This window comes from Sorghum bicolor, chromosome 6 (genome assembly GCF_000003195.3).
Source record: "Sorghum bicolor cultivar BTx623 chromosome 6, Sorghum_bicolor_NCBIv3, whole genome shotgun sequence".
In the NCBI taxonomy this organism is placed as follows: domain Eukaryota; kingdom Viridiplantae; phylum Streptophyta; class Magnoliopsida; order Poales; family Poaceae; genus Sorghum; species Sorghum bicolor.
The window spans coordinates 38316498-38333033 of NC_012875.2; positions in this window are offsets into that span (position 1 = coordinate 38316498).

The following is a 16536-nucleotide window of genomic DNA, read 5'->3' on the forward strand; positions in this document are numbered from 1 at the left end:
ATGAATATTCAAGTAGAAATCAATGGCATGATGAATCAAGTGAATAAATGGATTTCAAGTGAATGATTATTGTTGATATGAGGTAGACTTCTAGAATAGCTAGAAAAGGTGAAGCTAGGTTTAAACAAGGAAATGGCTTCGAGGGAGTACATGAAGGGGAAGGGCAAATTATAGCTTAGTGTTCGAGCCATAACTTGGTTAAATAAGAAAGTACTTGTGGTATTTTGAGGAACAGATGAAGGCATGAGACATGGAGTATCAAATCTCTGTTGAATCATATATTATTTTAACTTACGGAGGAAAAGTAGGGTGTTGATCGATCACATGCATGGTGTGAAAGATCCTATGTCACTAGCTCAAGGGAGATGTGCTGACATATATGCAATGCTCAAAGTCCTCAAGTAAAAAAATGATCAAGTGACTATATTGGTTGAACACATAGAAGCCTAGCTATAGGTATGTCATACAATCATACAATGGTTGCTAGTCTAGACTAAAACTGCTCAAGAAAATCTTGTGAGAAACCCTAGCTTGGCTTTCGAGAATGTGTTGTTAATTTAGGTAAATTGGCTAGGCTAGTTATTAGGCTGACTTTTGCCAAGAGTAATCTCTAACTTGGACTTGAGCTGCTTGTGGGCCCTATCCTTTGATGGTAGGCCTTGAGTAGTATGGAGCCAGATACTAACCTTATCACATGCTCTGTTGTCTCAAATCTCTGTAATGGCTATTTAGAGGAAATCGGCTAGGCCGATTTTGGCTAAACTCTTCCTAATGGCTAGTTTCAAAAGATGAGTATTTATATACTTCCTCTCCCTCTTTTGTTAGTTGTTCGCTGCATTTGCTTTCTCTAATATTCAAAAAGCCTAGAGAGCTCTCCCATATCCTTCCTTTTTGCAATATTTGATTGTGATCCTTTGGGTTGCGTTGATAGATTGAAGTGTGTGAGCTTATGATAGCACTAGTGAGCGATCTTAAGCCTTGAACACTTTGTAGATGCATCAACTATTCCTTGAAGCATTTATTACTCTTAGAGGTTGTTGACATTGTTTTCTAGACACGTGCACGGGGGACCAGTAGAGTACAGATCGGCAGGCAGAGCAACGGTAACTAGACTGCAGAAAAGTTGCCGATGAGGGGAGTTACCGATGAAGAGACAATTGAGTATGACTAAGTCCACAGGTGATGACGTGTACTTGACCGATGGTCAATATTGGTGTTTTTCGATGGCTATAACAGGAAGATTGCCGATGGCTCTGGAGGGAAGCGTAGGAGTTGCCGATTGGTCTGCGGTAGTGTTCCGGTCGATTACGAAGTAGTGGTTTTATGTTTTCCTTAGTTATTTAAATTCGTTTTGTATACGGATTCTGTTTAATTTGGAATTCGAGTCCTAGTCGTGTCTGATTGTAGCTCTTTGAGCAGGGTATAAATGTAGACCCTAGGGCCTTGTAATCCATGAATCTATCGATCAATCAATCAAATACAAGTTTTTATTTATATTCCAGCATCTACTTTTTCGACGGCTTCGTCATATTTTCCTTTTTTTTTACTACGAGTTCTTAGGAATTCGTCGACTTAAGCTCGATGTGTTCTCAAGTTCCGCGCGAGCACCTCTTGGCCGTGACATCCGGGCGCATCGCTGTTGTCAGGACCAAAGTACTCGAGTTATCACCTTTGCCGATAGTAAGGTCAAATCGGCTGGCACGCCTTAACGTTTGAATCGGGTATTAGCCCTTTGTGTTTGCAGATCTAGCTTTTGCACCAACACATCTTTTAGCACACCCGGTGGGACCCTCTCAAGATCAAGATCAATATGTCGACTACCGAATTTGATCTGGAGAACGTCATCCTAGTGACGGAAGCCAATCTCAAGGATGAGCAGAAGCAAGCTATTGTGAAAGCCATGGAGGACTACAAGCAGCAGTGTTTGAAATCCTTCAGTATAAACAGGAGCGGCGAGGTAATCCAAAAAGAAGCACTGCCGGCACCTCGGCAGGTCACTTTTGAAGCCAACCCTGGTAAACTTCAAGACAAGGTTGATAGTGCTGTTAACCTCAATCAAGCTGGTGTATTGTCCAATACGGTTTTCAATGCCGTGGCTAGAACTTTCAAAGAGGGACAATTGCCACCAAATTATGTGGGCCCTGTCTATCATCAGCCAGGATCACCGGTAGTTACAGCTCCATCGGCTGCTACAGCCGTTGCAGGCACGGAAACTGCTGTTCCTCCAAACACGTTGGGAGTTACTGATGCGCAGTCCACACCGATGCTAACCAATCCATCAACTTCAGATGGGAAAATCAAGCTAGCTACAGATTTATTAGCATCGGCGATGTCGGGATCGGTCCCTCCTCCTAACTGGTGGGGTTATGGTATGCCCCCGGAGTTAAAGTTGAAGACACCTTGCACATCTCAGAAGGCTGATGTGAGAGGCAAGGCTCCTATGGCATCAGCACCTCCAAATATGCCGATGAATCAGAGTCTCCAGTATACTACAACTACTACTGCAAGACCTTACACTGGGAATTCTTAGGCTCCAACGTTCCAGATGTCTAACGCATCGGCAGATTCAATGCCGACGCAATAGAGGTTCATGACTCAGTCAGGGTATGTCAATTCAATGACAATACCCAGTTACCAGTCATCGGCAGGGTCTATGCCGATGAATGTTAATAGTGGATGGCCTGGGCAATTTGTGTTTCCGCAGCAGAATCATCAGGCTACAGGGTTTCAGCAGGGCCAAATCCAACATAGGTCCCAAAATCAAGGGTTGGTCAACCAGCCGATGAATCTTGGTCAACAGATTGGTGGTCAGTAGTTTGGTGGTCAACAGATCGGTGGTCAGCAGGTTGGTGGTCAGCTGATTAACCCAATGTTCCATGCAGATCGTGCACCGCATAGACACATGGAAGCATATCAGCAGGTGCCAGATCTGCAACCGCCTCATCGGTAAGGTGCCGATGCTTATTGGGCCGATAAGATTGCTGAAGTAATGAGAGACCAATTTGGGATAAAACCCAAAGTCAACACTTACTCTTATCGGACACCGTATCCTCCTGCATACGATTTAATTCCTCTTCCAAACCGGTACAAGGTACCAGATTTCACTAAGTTTTCTGGACAGGATGATACATCAACTATGGAACATGTCAACACGTTCATCATCCAATGTGGAGAAGCCGCTAACAGGGATGAGTTAAGGGTTCGCCTATTCTTGTCATCTTTGTCTGGATCGGCATTTACTTGGTTTACATCATTACCTCCCAACTCAGTGATTACTTGGGCCGATCTAGAGAAGCAATTCCACAAATACTTCTTTTCTGGAGTCCATGAGAAGAAGATCACCGATTTGGTCAAATTGAAGCAACGCAATGATGAATCGGTTGAAAGTTTTGTGCAGAGAATATGGGAAGTTAAGAACAAATGTTATAGTCTGGTCTTGGACGATCGACAGCTAGCCGATTTGGCTTTCTAGGGTTTGTTGCCGCACATCAGGGACAAGTATGCTTCTCAGGAGTTCGAAAGCTTAAGTCACTTGGTGCAGAGAATTTCTGATCAGGATATCAGACCTCTTGAGCCCAAGAGAGCATGGAATAAAAAGGTGTCCTTTGTCGATGAAGCAGCAAGCTCAGATTCTGATGAGGAACCGGTCATCGGCTTGGCAGAGTGGGTAAAAAACAAGAAGCCGGTGTCTTGCCCTTTTGGGCATAAAGAACCAGAGAAGTTTGCCTTTGATATCACTAAAGCCGATAGAATATTTGACTTTCTACTTCAGGAAGGGCAAATCAAGTTGTCACCTAATCATGTGATCCCATCGGCCGAAGAATTGAAGAAGATAAGGTATTGCAAGTGGCACAATGCGACTTCTCACAGCACCAATGAGTGCAAAGTTTTTAGACAACAGCTGCAATCGGCCATAGAATCTGGGAGAATCAAATTTGATAGTTCTAAAGCCCAGAAGCCGATGAAGATCGATCAACATCCTTTCCTGACAAATATGTTGGATGCTAAGGGAAAAACCAAGGTTTTGACATCAGAAACAGCTGAGAGGAGTGCATCGATAGATCCTCAGCATCAAATTACTGCTGCCGATGCCAAAGGAAAAGGTTTGATCCAAGAGGGAACTAACTCAGGAAGGCCTCCCCGATCTGGTATTGTGATAACTTATAGAAGGCCTCGGGAGACTTGGCAGCAACGAGAAGATCGGTATCGGCGCCAACAAGAAGATTATCGTCGGGAAGAAGAAAGACGCCGTCAAGAGTGGAATCGGCACAAGGATCACTGGAACTGCCCGTTCTTTATCCATTGATGGGAAAAGAACATCAAGTTACCTACGGTTAGGGATTGCCCCGATTGCAATGGTTATGATCAGTATGACAGATCCGATCGGCGCTATCATAATGATAATTGGCGATTTAATGGGCCGATTAGGGGGAGAGCGTCAGTTCATGATCGGTTAGGGGGCAGGCTCAGTGTGCACGATAGGCTTGGTGATCGTGTTGCATATTTTCCCAGGAACCAAGAAGATCTTGAGGAGATGGCTAATGCACGAGTTCCTGATGAATTCATATTTTGCAGAGATGCTAATACCCATCGGATGGAATCAAGGGAATATCGTCGTTCATCGGCAAGGCAGTCTCCACTTCCCCCATGGTGTCCAGAAGGATTAACGAAGACACAAAAGAGGAGACTGCAGCGCGAAAAATGAGAAGAGCTAAGCAAGGGCGAGAACTCTGGCCAGTCTGGGGATCAGCAACAACATGATTCTAAGGGAAAAGGGCCATCGGCAGATGTTAACATGGTATTTATGTTGCCGATGGAGTTCCTTGTGCCATCCAGTGATGATGAGGAGTTGGAGTTCTCCAACCAGATAGCTCAGTTGACTCTAGATCCGATGACAGCTATCTTTGAAAAGTCTGCCGATAATGAAAGGCAACATCTTAAAGCCTTGTTTGTCAAAGCAAGAGTTGATGGTCAGCCAATGACCAAGATATTGATTGATGGTGGGGCTGCTATCAATATCATGCCGTATGCAGTTTATCGGAAGCTTGGAAAAGGAGATCAAGATTTGACCAAGACCGATATGATGCTAAAAGACTTTGAGGGGAATGCATCTCCGGTTAAGGGAGCAATCTGCGTTGAGTTGACTATCGGTAGCAAAACCTTGCCGACAACCTTCTTTGTGATCAGTGGAAAAGGTGCTTATAATATGCTGCTAGGAAGAGATTGGATTCATGCCAATTGTTGCATCCCGTCTACAATGCACCAATGCTTGGTCCAGTGGGTAGGTGACAAGATTGAAATTGTCCCAGGAGATTCTTCCTATGTTATTGCATCGGCAGAGGCAGATACCTCTGAAAGAACTAGATGCATCTCATGAGAAATTTGGGAAAAAGATTTCCTCAAAGTTGCCGATTATGAAATTCCACCGATCCAAGCAGTCGGTTCTGATGAGGAGTTTTGATGGATAGGTTCGCCGATGATGGAAAATTAGGCCAGGGATTCACATCAGCCGATGATTTGGTAGAAGTAGATATAGGTAGTGGTGATAAACCTAGACCTACTTTTATTAGTGCTAAGTTAAATTCTGAGTGTAAGCAGCAGTTAACCGATTTGTTAAAGGAATATAAAGATTGCTTTGCTTGGGATTATACTGAGATGCCTGGTTTAGACCGATCGATTGTTGAACATCGGTTACCTATCAAGTCTGAATTTCGGCCACATCAGTAGCCAGCTCGCCGATGTAATCCTAATATCCTTCCTGATATTAAGGCCGAAATAACCAAACTCATTGAAGCTAAATTATTCGGCAATGTCGGTATGCCGAGTGGATTTCCAATGTTGTTCCAGTCTACAAGAAAAATGGGAAGCTTTGGGTTTGCATTGATTTTAGGAATCTCAATAAAGCTACACCGATGGATGGCTACCCAATGCCAGTTGCCGATCTGTTAGTTGATGCTACGGCTGGGCATCGGATTATCAGCTTTATGGATGGCAATGCAGGATACAATCAAATATTCATGGCTAAAGAAGATATTCCAAAGACTGTATTTAGGTGTTCTGGTCATGTTGGGCTGTTTGAATGGATAGTCATGACCTTTGGCTTGAAAAATGCTGGTGCTACTTATCAGAGGGCTATGAATTTTATATTTCATGAGTTCATCGGCAAGCTGGTGGAAATTTATATTGATGATGTGGTGGTTAAGTCTGGAGACTTCACAAAGCATCTTGCCGATTTGCGAAAGGTGTTAGAATGCACAAGAAAGCATGGTTTAAAGATGAATCCCAATAAGTGTGCATTTGGTGTATCGGCAGGACAATTCCTTGGTTTCATAGTGCATCAAAGGGGGACTGAAATTAGTCGGAGATTCATTGATGCTATCAACAAAATAGTTGCTCCCACCAACAAGACTGAGCTCTAGTCCTTCATCGGCAAGGTAAATTTTATCAGGAGGTTTATATCTAATTTGTCTGGTAAAATTCGTGCTTTCAGTCCTTTGCTTAAGTTGAAAACCGATCAAGAATTTGTATGGGGGTAAGAGCAACAGTTGGCTTTGGATGAAATCAAGAATTACTTGATAAATCCTCCAGTTTTGGTTCCACCTCAACAAGGAAAGCCCTTCAGACTGTATTTATCTACCGATGGGATGGTCATCGGTTCGGCTTTAATTCAAGAATTTGAAGGGAAGGAACGTGTGATTTACTATTTAAGCAGGAGATTGGTTGATGCTGAGACCAGGTATTCGGCCATTGAAAAGTTATGTTTGTGTCTTTATTTCTCATGTATTAAGTTAAGACACTATTTGTTATCGGCTGAATGCACTGTTATATGCAAAGATGATGTGGTGCGATATATGCTGTCTATGCCGATTATGAGTGGCAGGATCGGTAAGTGGATTTTGGCACTGTCGGAATTCGATTTGCGTTACGAATCGGCTAAAGCGGTTAAGGGACAAATTATGGCTGATTTTGTAACTCAACATTGTGGTGCAGTGGAAACTTTGGAGATCGTGCCTTGCACACTCTTCTTTGATGGATCCACGTGTCACCGGGGGGTAGGAGTCGGCATAGTGTTAATTTCCCCTCAGGGAAGGAAGTATAAGTTCTCTCTGCCGATTGTCGCCACGTCTACAAATAATCAAGCTGAATATCAAGCCTTAATTAAGGGGTTGGAGTTATTAAAAGATGTTCGTGCTGATGCTGTCGAAATCTTCGGAGATTCTATGTTGGTTATAAATCAATTAGCTGAAAGTTATGAATGCCGAAGTGAGGTCTTGATAACGTATTACGAGAGGAGTGTGCAATTGTTAAAGGAATTCAAGGATTTCCGATTAGAGTATGTTCCTCGATTGCATAATGAAGAGGCCAATCGGTTGGCTCAGCATGCCTCGGGATACCAGCCCATGTTAAATACGATATCGGCAATTGGTGCCGATGATTGTAGGAAAGAAATCGCTGATTATTTGAAGGATCCATCCAAGAAAGTTGAGAGACGTGTTCGGTTTCAAGCCACCAAGTATGTGCTCCTCGAAGATGAATTATATTATCGAACAATTGATGGAATTCTTCTCAAATGCTTAGGTGATGACGAAGCTAAAAGTTTGATGGGAGAAATCCATGAAGGAGTATGTGGAGCACATCAGTCCGCGTTTAAGATGAAGTGGATGATTAGGAGGAACGGGTATTATTGGCCCACCATACTTGAAGATTGCTTTAAATATTTCAAGGGATGTCAAGGATGTCAGAAGTTTGGCAATGTTCAAAGAGCACCCGCATCGGCCATGAATCCAATTATTAAACCTTGGTCGTTTCGGGGATGGGCTATTGATCTAATCGGCCAGATTTATCCACCATCTAGCAAAGGGCATAAGTTTATCCTGGTTGCCACCGATTATTTTACTAAGTGGGTTGAAGCTATTCCTTTGAAGAAAGTTACATTGGCCAATATGATTGATTTTGTGAAGGAGCATATTATTTATTGATTTGGAATTCCTCAAACAATTACCACCAATCAGGGTACTATGTTTACATTAGGGGAGTTTGATGAGTTTGCAATCGGTATGGGAATTAAAGTATTAAATTCTTCTCCTTATTATGCTCAAGCTAATGGGCAGGCCGAAGCATCCAACAAAGGAATTATCAAGCTTATTAAACGAAAGATTGAAGAAAATCCTAGGAGGTGGCATACATTGTTGAATGAAGCTTTATGGTCATATCGGATGGCTTGTCATGGGTCGATCAAAGTTTCACCTTATCAGTTGGTGTATGAACATGATGCAGTGTTGCCTTGGGAGATTAAGACTGGGTCTAGGCGACTATCTTTTCAAGATCAATTGGCTGCCGATGATTATACCACTTTGATGACAGACGAGTTGGATGATCTAGCAGGGCATCGGTTAAGGGCTTTGATGAGTATAGAGGAAAATAAGAAGAGAGTTGCCAGATGGTATGATAAGAAGGTAAAGGCTAAGGAGTTTGCTGATGGAGGCTTAGTATGGAAACTAATCTTACCGATCGGGACTAAAAGTTCAAAGTTTGGGAAGTGGTCTCCCAATTGGGAAGGGCCCTATCGGATAAATCGATCGGCTCCCGGTAACGCCTATATTTTAGAAACTCTCGAAGGAGTTGAATTTCCCAGAGCATTAAATGGTAAATATCTAAAGAAGTATTACCCAAGCATCTGGGTCGATGCATAAAAGTTTAAATGCCGATAACATTCCTATCGGCTAGATCAAACTGTGTCTGGAACCGGACTTAATGTTTTAAAGCGCCGATAACAGTCCTATCGGCTAGACCAAAATAATTAGGAGAAGGAAGCAAAGAACGCCGCCGATGAAGAATTCACATGTTCAACAGCGCCTGGATCGTCGATATGGCGCGCAGACGGATCTGGTTGGCTTCTTCTATTTCCTTCACGTCATCATCGGTAGAACCTTCCACTGGTTTTAGCTTCTTCTTCATCTGCAGTGCTTTGCGGGCTTGGATATTTCGTTCTTGTTCGAGAAGCTTGATCGTCTCGGGCAGCTGGCTCTCTTCTTGTCGGGCTTGGGACAAGGCTTCTTCTATCTGTTTGAGTTCTGCCAACAGGGCTTCTCTTCTTGCCGATAGATCAGAAATCTTTTGCTTCAATACATCTCCTGAGGATGTCAGAATGCCGATGCTCTTGTGCTTCTCATCGGCGAAGAGCTTCACTTTCATCATCTCCTCAGAGAGCTGAGCGTGAGCAGCCCTATCGGCAAGACGCTGGGCAGCCTTTTGATATTGTAGCTGACGGCTCTCTAGGTGTGCAGCTTGGAAAAGGATCTCTTCGGCATCGGTGGGGATTTGGCCTCTGAGGGTTTTGAACAAGACCTTGGCCGGATCGGAGTCATCGACCAATTGGGCCGTGTCTTGATGAAGGAGGGCCGATAATTCTTCTAACTTTGCCCTGATTTCTGCCGATGTAATTCCAACTACTCGAGAAGAACTTGCCTCCTCGCCTTCATCCTCAGAGATGTCGATGGCAAAGGAGAACAAGCTGTCGGGAGAATCCTGTTCCTGAGAAAGAAAATAAACTAAGTTATTTTGGAGGTCAAGCACTGATAACAATAAAAGTGAAGATCGGGTAACTTACTTGCTTCAGAGCTATCTCTTGCCTCTGACTAATTGAAGCCGATGGAATTACGGGCTGATCGGCTAGAGTTGCTGATGACGTTATGTCAGCTGAAAGATTGACAAAAATGATTAACAAAATGGAAAAATAGGTTCATCGGCAATAAATGGAAAGTGTGTTACCTTGAGGGGGTACAGTGCTTGTCTGGATTGAAGAAACTACCGATGCTATGATTGAGCTTGTTAGATCGGCAGTTTGCTCATGTACATCAGCCGATGCTTCCTCTAGCTGAGGTTCCTCTGGTAGGAGTTCTTCTGTGTGGGGTTCTTCTTATGGCTGAGGAGGAGATGGTGCTTGTTGCATCTGGACTTCTGGAGGAGAGGGAGAAGATTCCACCGGGATCGGTGACCTTGGGGGAGGAGAAGGTGTTACTGTTCTCTGGCGCTTCGCCTGGGTTCTGGTACTCTTGGAGCTTTTCCTCTTTGGTTGGCTGGACTGGGGGGCATCAGCAGTTGTACTTCTGGTCCTTGCCGATCTACCGGTGTGCTGATACAACAATGAAAATTTATGAGTACAAATGTCATAGATGTAAGAGCGGAATCGGCATGGGTAAAAGAATTTGAGAATTTACCTTGAAGGCTTGTGCTAAAGCAGAGGCAGCTACTGATGGAGATGCCTTCGTCCGCTTGGTGGTGACTTTCTTGATACGTATACCCCGATGCATTATAGCGGCCAGGGATGGAGAGTTGTTGCCGATCAAAGAAATCGGACCCGATGGAAGGAGCTCAATCGGCTTACCACTCCTACTGACCGATGGGGGTGTGTTATCAACCTGTAATATAATATAGAAAGTGAGTTACCGATGGAAGTAAAAGTGGAAGGATTGAAACATCGGTTTAAAAATACTTACAGTGTTGTCAGGGACTTTGTATTGAGGGTCAATCATGCCACGGTATGTAAGAGCCGATCTGCAGAACAGGTGCTCTTTCTATTCTTCCCACCATCGTTTGTATGCCTGAGTGATGAAGAGGGCCGGGATCCAATCTGATAAATCGGCATATGTATCAACATTTGGTGGTAGTTGAGCTATTCTGGTCCACTCGAGAAGACTAGTGATGGTTTCCCTGGGTTTTATCACATCGGCATAACAAAGTGCAATCGGCAGCTGACCGAAAGCTAGTTGACGGGCTAGTGCTGATGGGTTGTAGAATTCATAGGTCTGGTTGGAGGCTTTTCCACTGCCAAAGAAGTTTACTGGTATAGCTCTTGGAGTGATAAGTGCCATCATCACATCATGATCTTTATTGAGAGGATCATCGAAGGGGTGAAAGGTCAGAGGAAATCTTGTGTCTGGATCTTCATAAGGCATCCATGCTCGCTGTTCTTTGGTCAGACCCTCATAAGGAGTTTGAAAGAATCGGCTGACTTGATCTCTATTGCCTCCCGTACCAGGCAAGACTATGACGGCTTCACCAAAGTTTAAAGGAGGACGGGTTGCCGATTCTTCTTCATCTAACTCATGATCCTCTGCTATATCCCTGGGAAAACGCTATGCAAAGAGGTCGAATTCCAGTCACTTATGCATATGGAGGCTAAGCCACATGTTGATGAACCACCAAGGGCCCCCTAAGTTTCCGATAGGTTCGCCGAGCAGAAGTTTCTTGGTTACTTGGTGGAGAAGATGATAGGTAGAGCCAAGCAGGTATCGGCCGAGGGGAAATCGGCCACCATTAGCTAATTTTTCTGCTGCCGATGGGTAGACAGAGGTTGGTCCTGCCGATCGACCGCAGAATACAAATTTGTCTAGCCACATGTTCAGGAAGGTGGTTTGTTCCTTTATGTTGACAGGCCCTGTTCTACGGTACTTCTGAATGTACCCAGACCAGCTGCCGATAGAGCAGGTTTCCACTTTAGCACTAGGTGTGGTGTCAAATATGTGACTACTATCGGAGTGGATACATCTAAACCGGTGAGCATGAGCACATCGGCAAGAGTGGGAGAAGCAGGGCCATGGCCGAAAACGAAAGCATTAAGTGTGTTTGACCAGAAATATGATGCAGCAATCAGCAGTGATTCATTCCTATGCATATCGGCAAGAGATAGCCTGATGCACTGGTCCAGCTTTCGCTCGCCCCATTGAACTTCATTTGAATGGCTGACTCTCAAGAACCAATCCTTCCATCCCTTGGTAGGACTGGGTCAGAAACGGAAGGCATCTTTCCACAAATCTAGAGAAAAATTCTCGGCTCTAAAGAGGATTCTGTTTGTCTCTGCGTTGATCAGATCGGTAGGATCTGGGTTCCCTAGCAGACCGAGACATTGGAGATGGGGTTGATCGGTAGGGATAACGATTCTATTGGACAGATCCTAGAAGTGTTTGGGGGTAAAAAGAAGAGAAAAAGAAAAAAAGGGGTATTCAGTAAGATGAACTGTGGATGAACAGGAGTGCAGTGAAAATACAGGAGAGGAGTAGAACTGACCTCAGGCACGGTGAAGTTGATGGCCATTTTCTCGCAGGGAAGAAGATCGAAAACACGAGGGTTGTTGGAGGGAGTTCTTGCTAGAATTCTTGGAATCCTCGAACGGTGCCGCCGCCAAGGAAGTGGATTTTGGGTTGTAGAATGACAGGATGAAGAAGGAGTACCCGAGAAGGAGGTATTTATAGGACAAAACGGGCAGGGACAAATTTGACTTATCTCTTTGTCGTATCCGTGAAACCCGAGGGTGCTTAGGTAGATATGGTAACTGTTCACACGGTAATCAAGGGATTGTGCAGGTGATTTGACAACAAGCGGTCATGATTTTGGAGATATTTCACTGTGCGAGATTTCTTGGTCGGTCCATCGGCAGCTCCTTCTAACAGTTATACTGCCGATGGGCGAATAAAGTGGGTGTCCAGTTTGGGAGGTTGAGAAGTTCGAGTAACCTGCAGAAGAATCGGATCGGGGTTGTTCGGCTTTAACGGTCGGCTGCCAAATTGGAAGAGTTAACTGCGGAAAGGCGTCATTAATGCAGAGAATTTCGAAGCATTAAGGATTTCATACTCCGAAACTAGGGGACATGTGTTGACACCGTTTTTTAGACACGTGCACGGGGGACCAGTAGAGTACAGATCGGCAGGCAGAGCAACGGTAACTAGACTGCAGAAAAGTTGCCGATGAGGGGAGTTGCCGATGAAGAGACGATTGAGTATGACTAAGTCCAGAGGTGATGACGTGTTCTTGACCGATGGTCAATATTGGTGTTTTCCGATGGCTATAACAGGAAGATTGCCGATGGCTCTGGAGGGAAGCGCAGGAGTTGCCGATTGGTCTGCGGCAGTGTTCCGGTCGGTTACGAAGTTGTGGTTTTATGTTTTCCTTAGTTATTTAAATTCGTTTTGTATACGGATTCTGTTTAATTTGGAATTTGAGTCCTAGTCGTGTCTGATTGTAGCTCTTTGAGCAGGGTATAAATGTAGACCCTAGGGCCTTGTAATCCATGAATCTATCGATCAATCAATCAAACACAAGTTTTTACTCATATTCCAGCATCTACTTTTTCGACGGCTTCGTCATATTTTTCTTTTTTTTACTACAAGTTCTTAGGAATTCATCGACTTAAGCTCGACGTGTTCTCAAGTTCCGCGTGAGCACCTCTTGGCCGTGACATCCGGGCGCATCGCTGTTGTCAGGACCAAAGTACTCGAGTTATCACCTTTGCCGATAGTAAGGTCAAATCGGCTGGCACGCCTTAACGTTTGAATCAGATATTAGCCCTTTGTGTTTGCAGATCTAGCTTCTGCACCAATAGAGGTGAAGTCTTCTAGAAGGCTATGCATCAGCAAACGAGCACTCGAGCTTCTAGAGGGTTGCAAAATTGTTTGTCTTGATTCCTCAAGGAAAAAGAACTCCTTAGTGGAACCGAGAAAAGTGGTTGAATTAGACTTGGATTGATCTTGCCCTTTTGATGGTTGCTCATAGCCTTCTTAGTAGAGACGTAGGGTTCAAGTGATGAAGAGAACGATGTAGACATTCAAGTGATGAACTTAGAAAGGGGCAGGAAACTATGCATACACTGCTGCATGATCGGGCATTAGCACCGGTCGGGAAGGGCCTGTTGCCCCGGTTCCCGAGCCGGTGCTGCCCTTCCGGGACTAAAGGCCCACCCTTTAGTCCCGGTTCGGCCAACCGGGGCTAAAGGCCCCCCCTTTAACACCGGTTGGCCGAACCGGGACTAAAGGGTGGGCCTTTAGTCCCGGAAGGGCAGCACCGGCTCGGGAACCGGGGCAACCGGCCCTTCCCGAACGGTGCTATTGCCCGCTCATGCAGCAGTGTATGCTGAGTTTCGTGGGCTATGCTAAGTAATCAAGCTTTGCCTATAATAAAATGAATAGACCACATCAAAAATTAAATAGATATGTAAAAAGCTTTATATATATATAGTTTTATATGTACAAAATTCGTAACACATATATACATAGAGTTTGTTCTCCCAATGTCTACAAACGATACAAATGATCATCGTTGTTTGGTATAAGAGTTTCGTTGCCGTTGAAGTGAAACTCGCCGTTTGGATTGATCACTTGGTCGCGGAGAAATCCTGCTATCGTCTCTTGGATAGCTTTGATTCGGTCTTGTTGTAGGACCTTTTCCCTCAGCCATTCCGTCTTTAATTTGAAATAAATAAAAAAGGTATTAGTTATCTAAGTTATTCAATATAATTCAGGAGATAATGAAAAGAGACATGTAACGTACTCTGAGCGTCTCTGTGGGTGTTTGATTGACTTGTGCCATCATGAATTTGCACACGTAATATGCACATAGATTGTTCCCTCCTTCTTGTCTTAAACACCACTGTACGATGTATATATATATAAAAATATTCATAACCACGACAATAAGAAGGCTAAAAGTTAGCGAAAGTTTGTTAGCTAGTAGAACTTACTTGTGGATGTATTATGTTAAGCGGCGCTTTACATCCACTGAGATGTTCACGGTCAATGAATCTTTCCCAAACCCTATACACAGCCATTGTGGATCGTGAACTAATAATTACAGAGTCATATTATGATATTTTTGTAGCTGAGATCGACATTACATACCTTTGAATAATGTTTACCATTTGTTGATAATTTTCTTGTGGTTTTCTCATTGAGTCAAAGATTATCAATCGGTTCTTGGGAATTTCAATGACCATGAGTATCCAGTGAAAGCTGTTTACACACACATATATAGGGTCAGTCCTATAATGTAAAATAAAATATGCATGCACTTAATAACTATATAACTCACTCGAAGTTGAAGGGGAAGAGTATTTTTTGTTTTTCTTTTTGGTTTACAAAGAACCTCATAAGATTGGTGCAGATTTCTGTCTCATAATCTGCTGTCCACACTGCCTGCGGAGCCTTGAAAACAATATAAGGGTCAACGAACCCAATACTATTGTCATTTCTCATTCTGAGCTCTCTCATTTGGTGCCTGCATATATACATACAAATCCTAAGTGTGTAAGGATTATATACATGTAATTAAAGAAGTTAGAAGTATAATAAAAAGGAAAAATACTTACAGACAAAAGCAGCTGACAAGAGATTTGTCAAGAGCGTCGAGGTGGCATAATTGGTGCAATTCTTCGAACTGCACGTATATGAGGTCATCTCCACGGAAGTAGTGATGTTGTCTAATACGAACAGAAATCCAATTCTCTCCCCTTTTAGACGCCTCAATGCACCATTTGTTTATTGCAAACATTTGTGTGCCGAGCTCGTGTAAACGCTTAGGGTCGAATAGACTCCTGTCCGGTTCATATCTTGCCCTCCATTGATCAACTACCTCGGCTTTTTCAAATGTATGACATCCAAGAATGGCGGTAATTTCTTCTATATTTAAACCGCTCTGTCCAAAGTAACTCTCAAGCGAGTCTAGCTCAGACAACGCTAAGGATTTCTTTGGCATCAAGTCTTCATTTGAGCCGTATTGATTTGACACAATCAAAGGGGGCACCGGTTTTGATACTTCTCCGAGCTGTGGGACCCCCTTTCCTACTCTCTTCTTAGTAGGCTGTGAAGACTTGACCAGAGACCGCTCATAGTCCGAAAGTGCTGGCTTTTTCTGAGCTTCGCGTTGCTTCTTTTGATGGTCCGCCACCTTCTGCCTCAGTTCCGATGGCTTCACATAAAAGTACGGCTTTTCTGGGTTAAGCCGTTTTTTCCTTTCCTCCTTTATTTTATCAAAAAATTGTTGGACCTCAGCTTTAGATGTAGCAATTACCTCCTCTTCACTCTTTTCGTAAGGTAATTTTTCTGGCGTCTTAGCTCTCTTTGCTGAGGCAGCCTTCTTTGGAGGTGGGACCGATGACTTCGGTCCTTCTTGGACGGACCGCTTCTTACTACCTCGCTTTGGAGGCGAGGGGACCGACCGTGCACTCTTTGGAGAGGGCGGTGCAGGCGGTGGAGGGGGTGGGGCCGATCTTTTTGGCGTTGGAGAACGCGGTGGAGGACATGGAGAACGCGGTGGAGGAGTTGGAGACCTCGGTGGAGGAGGTGGAGACCGTGGTGGAGGCGGTGGCGGGGTCGGTGTGGCCGCCGCAGGTGTTGGAGGAGATCCAGCATTGTCACCGCCCGCAGCACTATGATGCGCTGGGGAGAGAACTGGACTTAGGTTGGAGGAGTCCCTGCAAAGAAAACAATTACAAGTTTTGTGAGTAAACTTTTTTTAAATTTCAATACATAATAAATAATATAAGAAGTAAAATCACACACAAACCTATGCTGAGGAATAATTATGAAGCGCTTGCGCCAACAAATAAATGTCTTCTCAGCTTCACCTAAGGTCTTCTCTCCGTCTCCCCCTTCTATGTCTAGTGGCACATTGCCACAACCTTTCTCAACCCTATCAACCGAGACGCTAGCATATCCACCAGGTACTGGTCGATTATGGATTCTTGGAGTGCCCGTTCGGTCGATA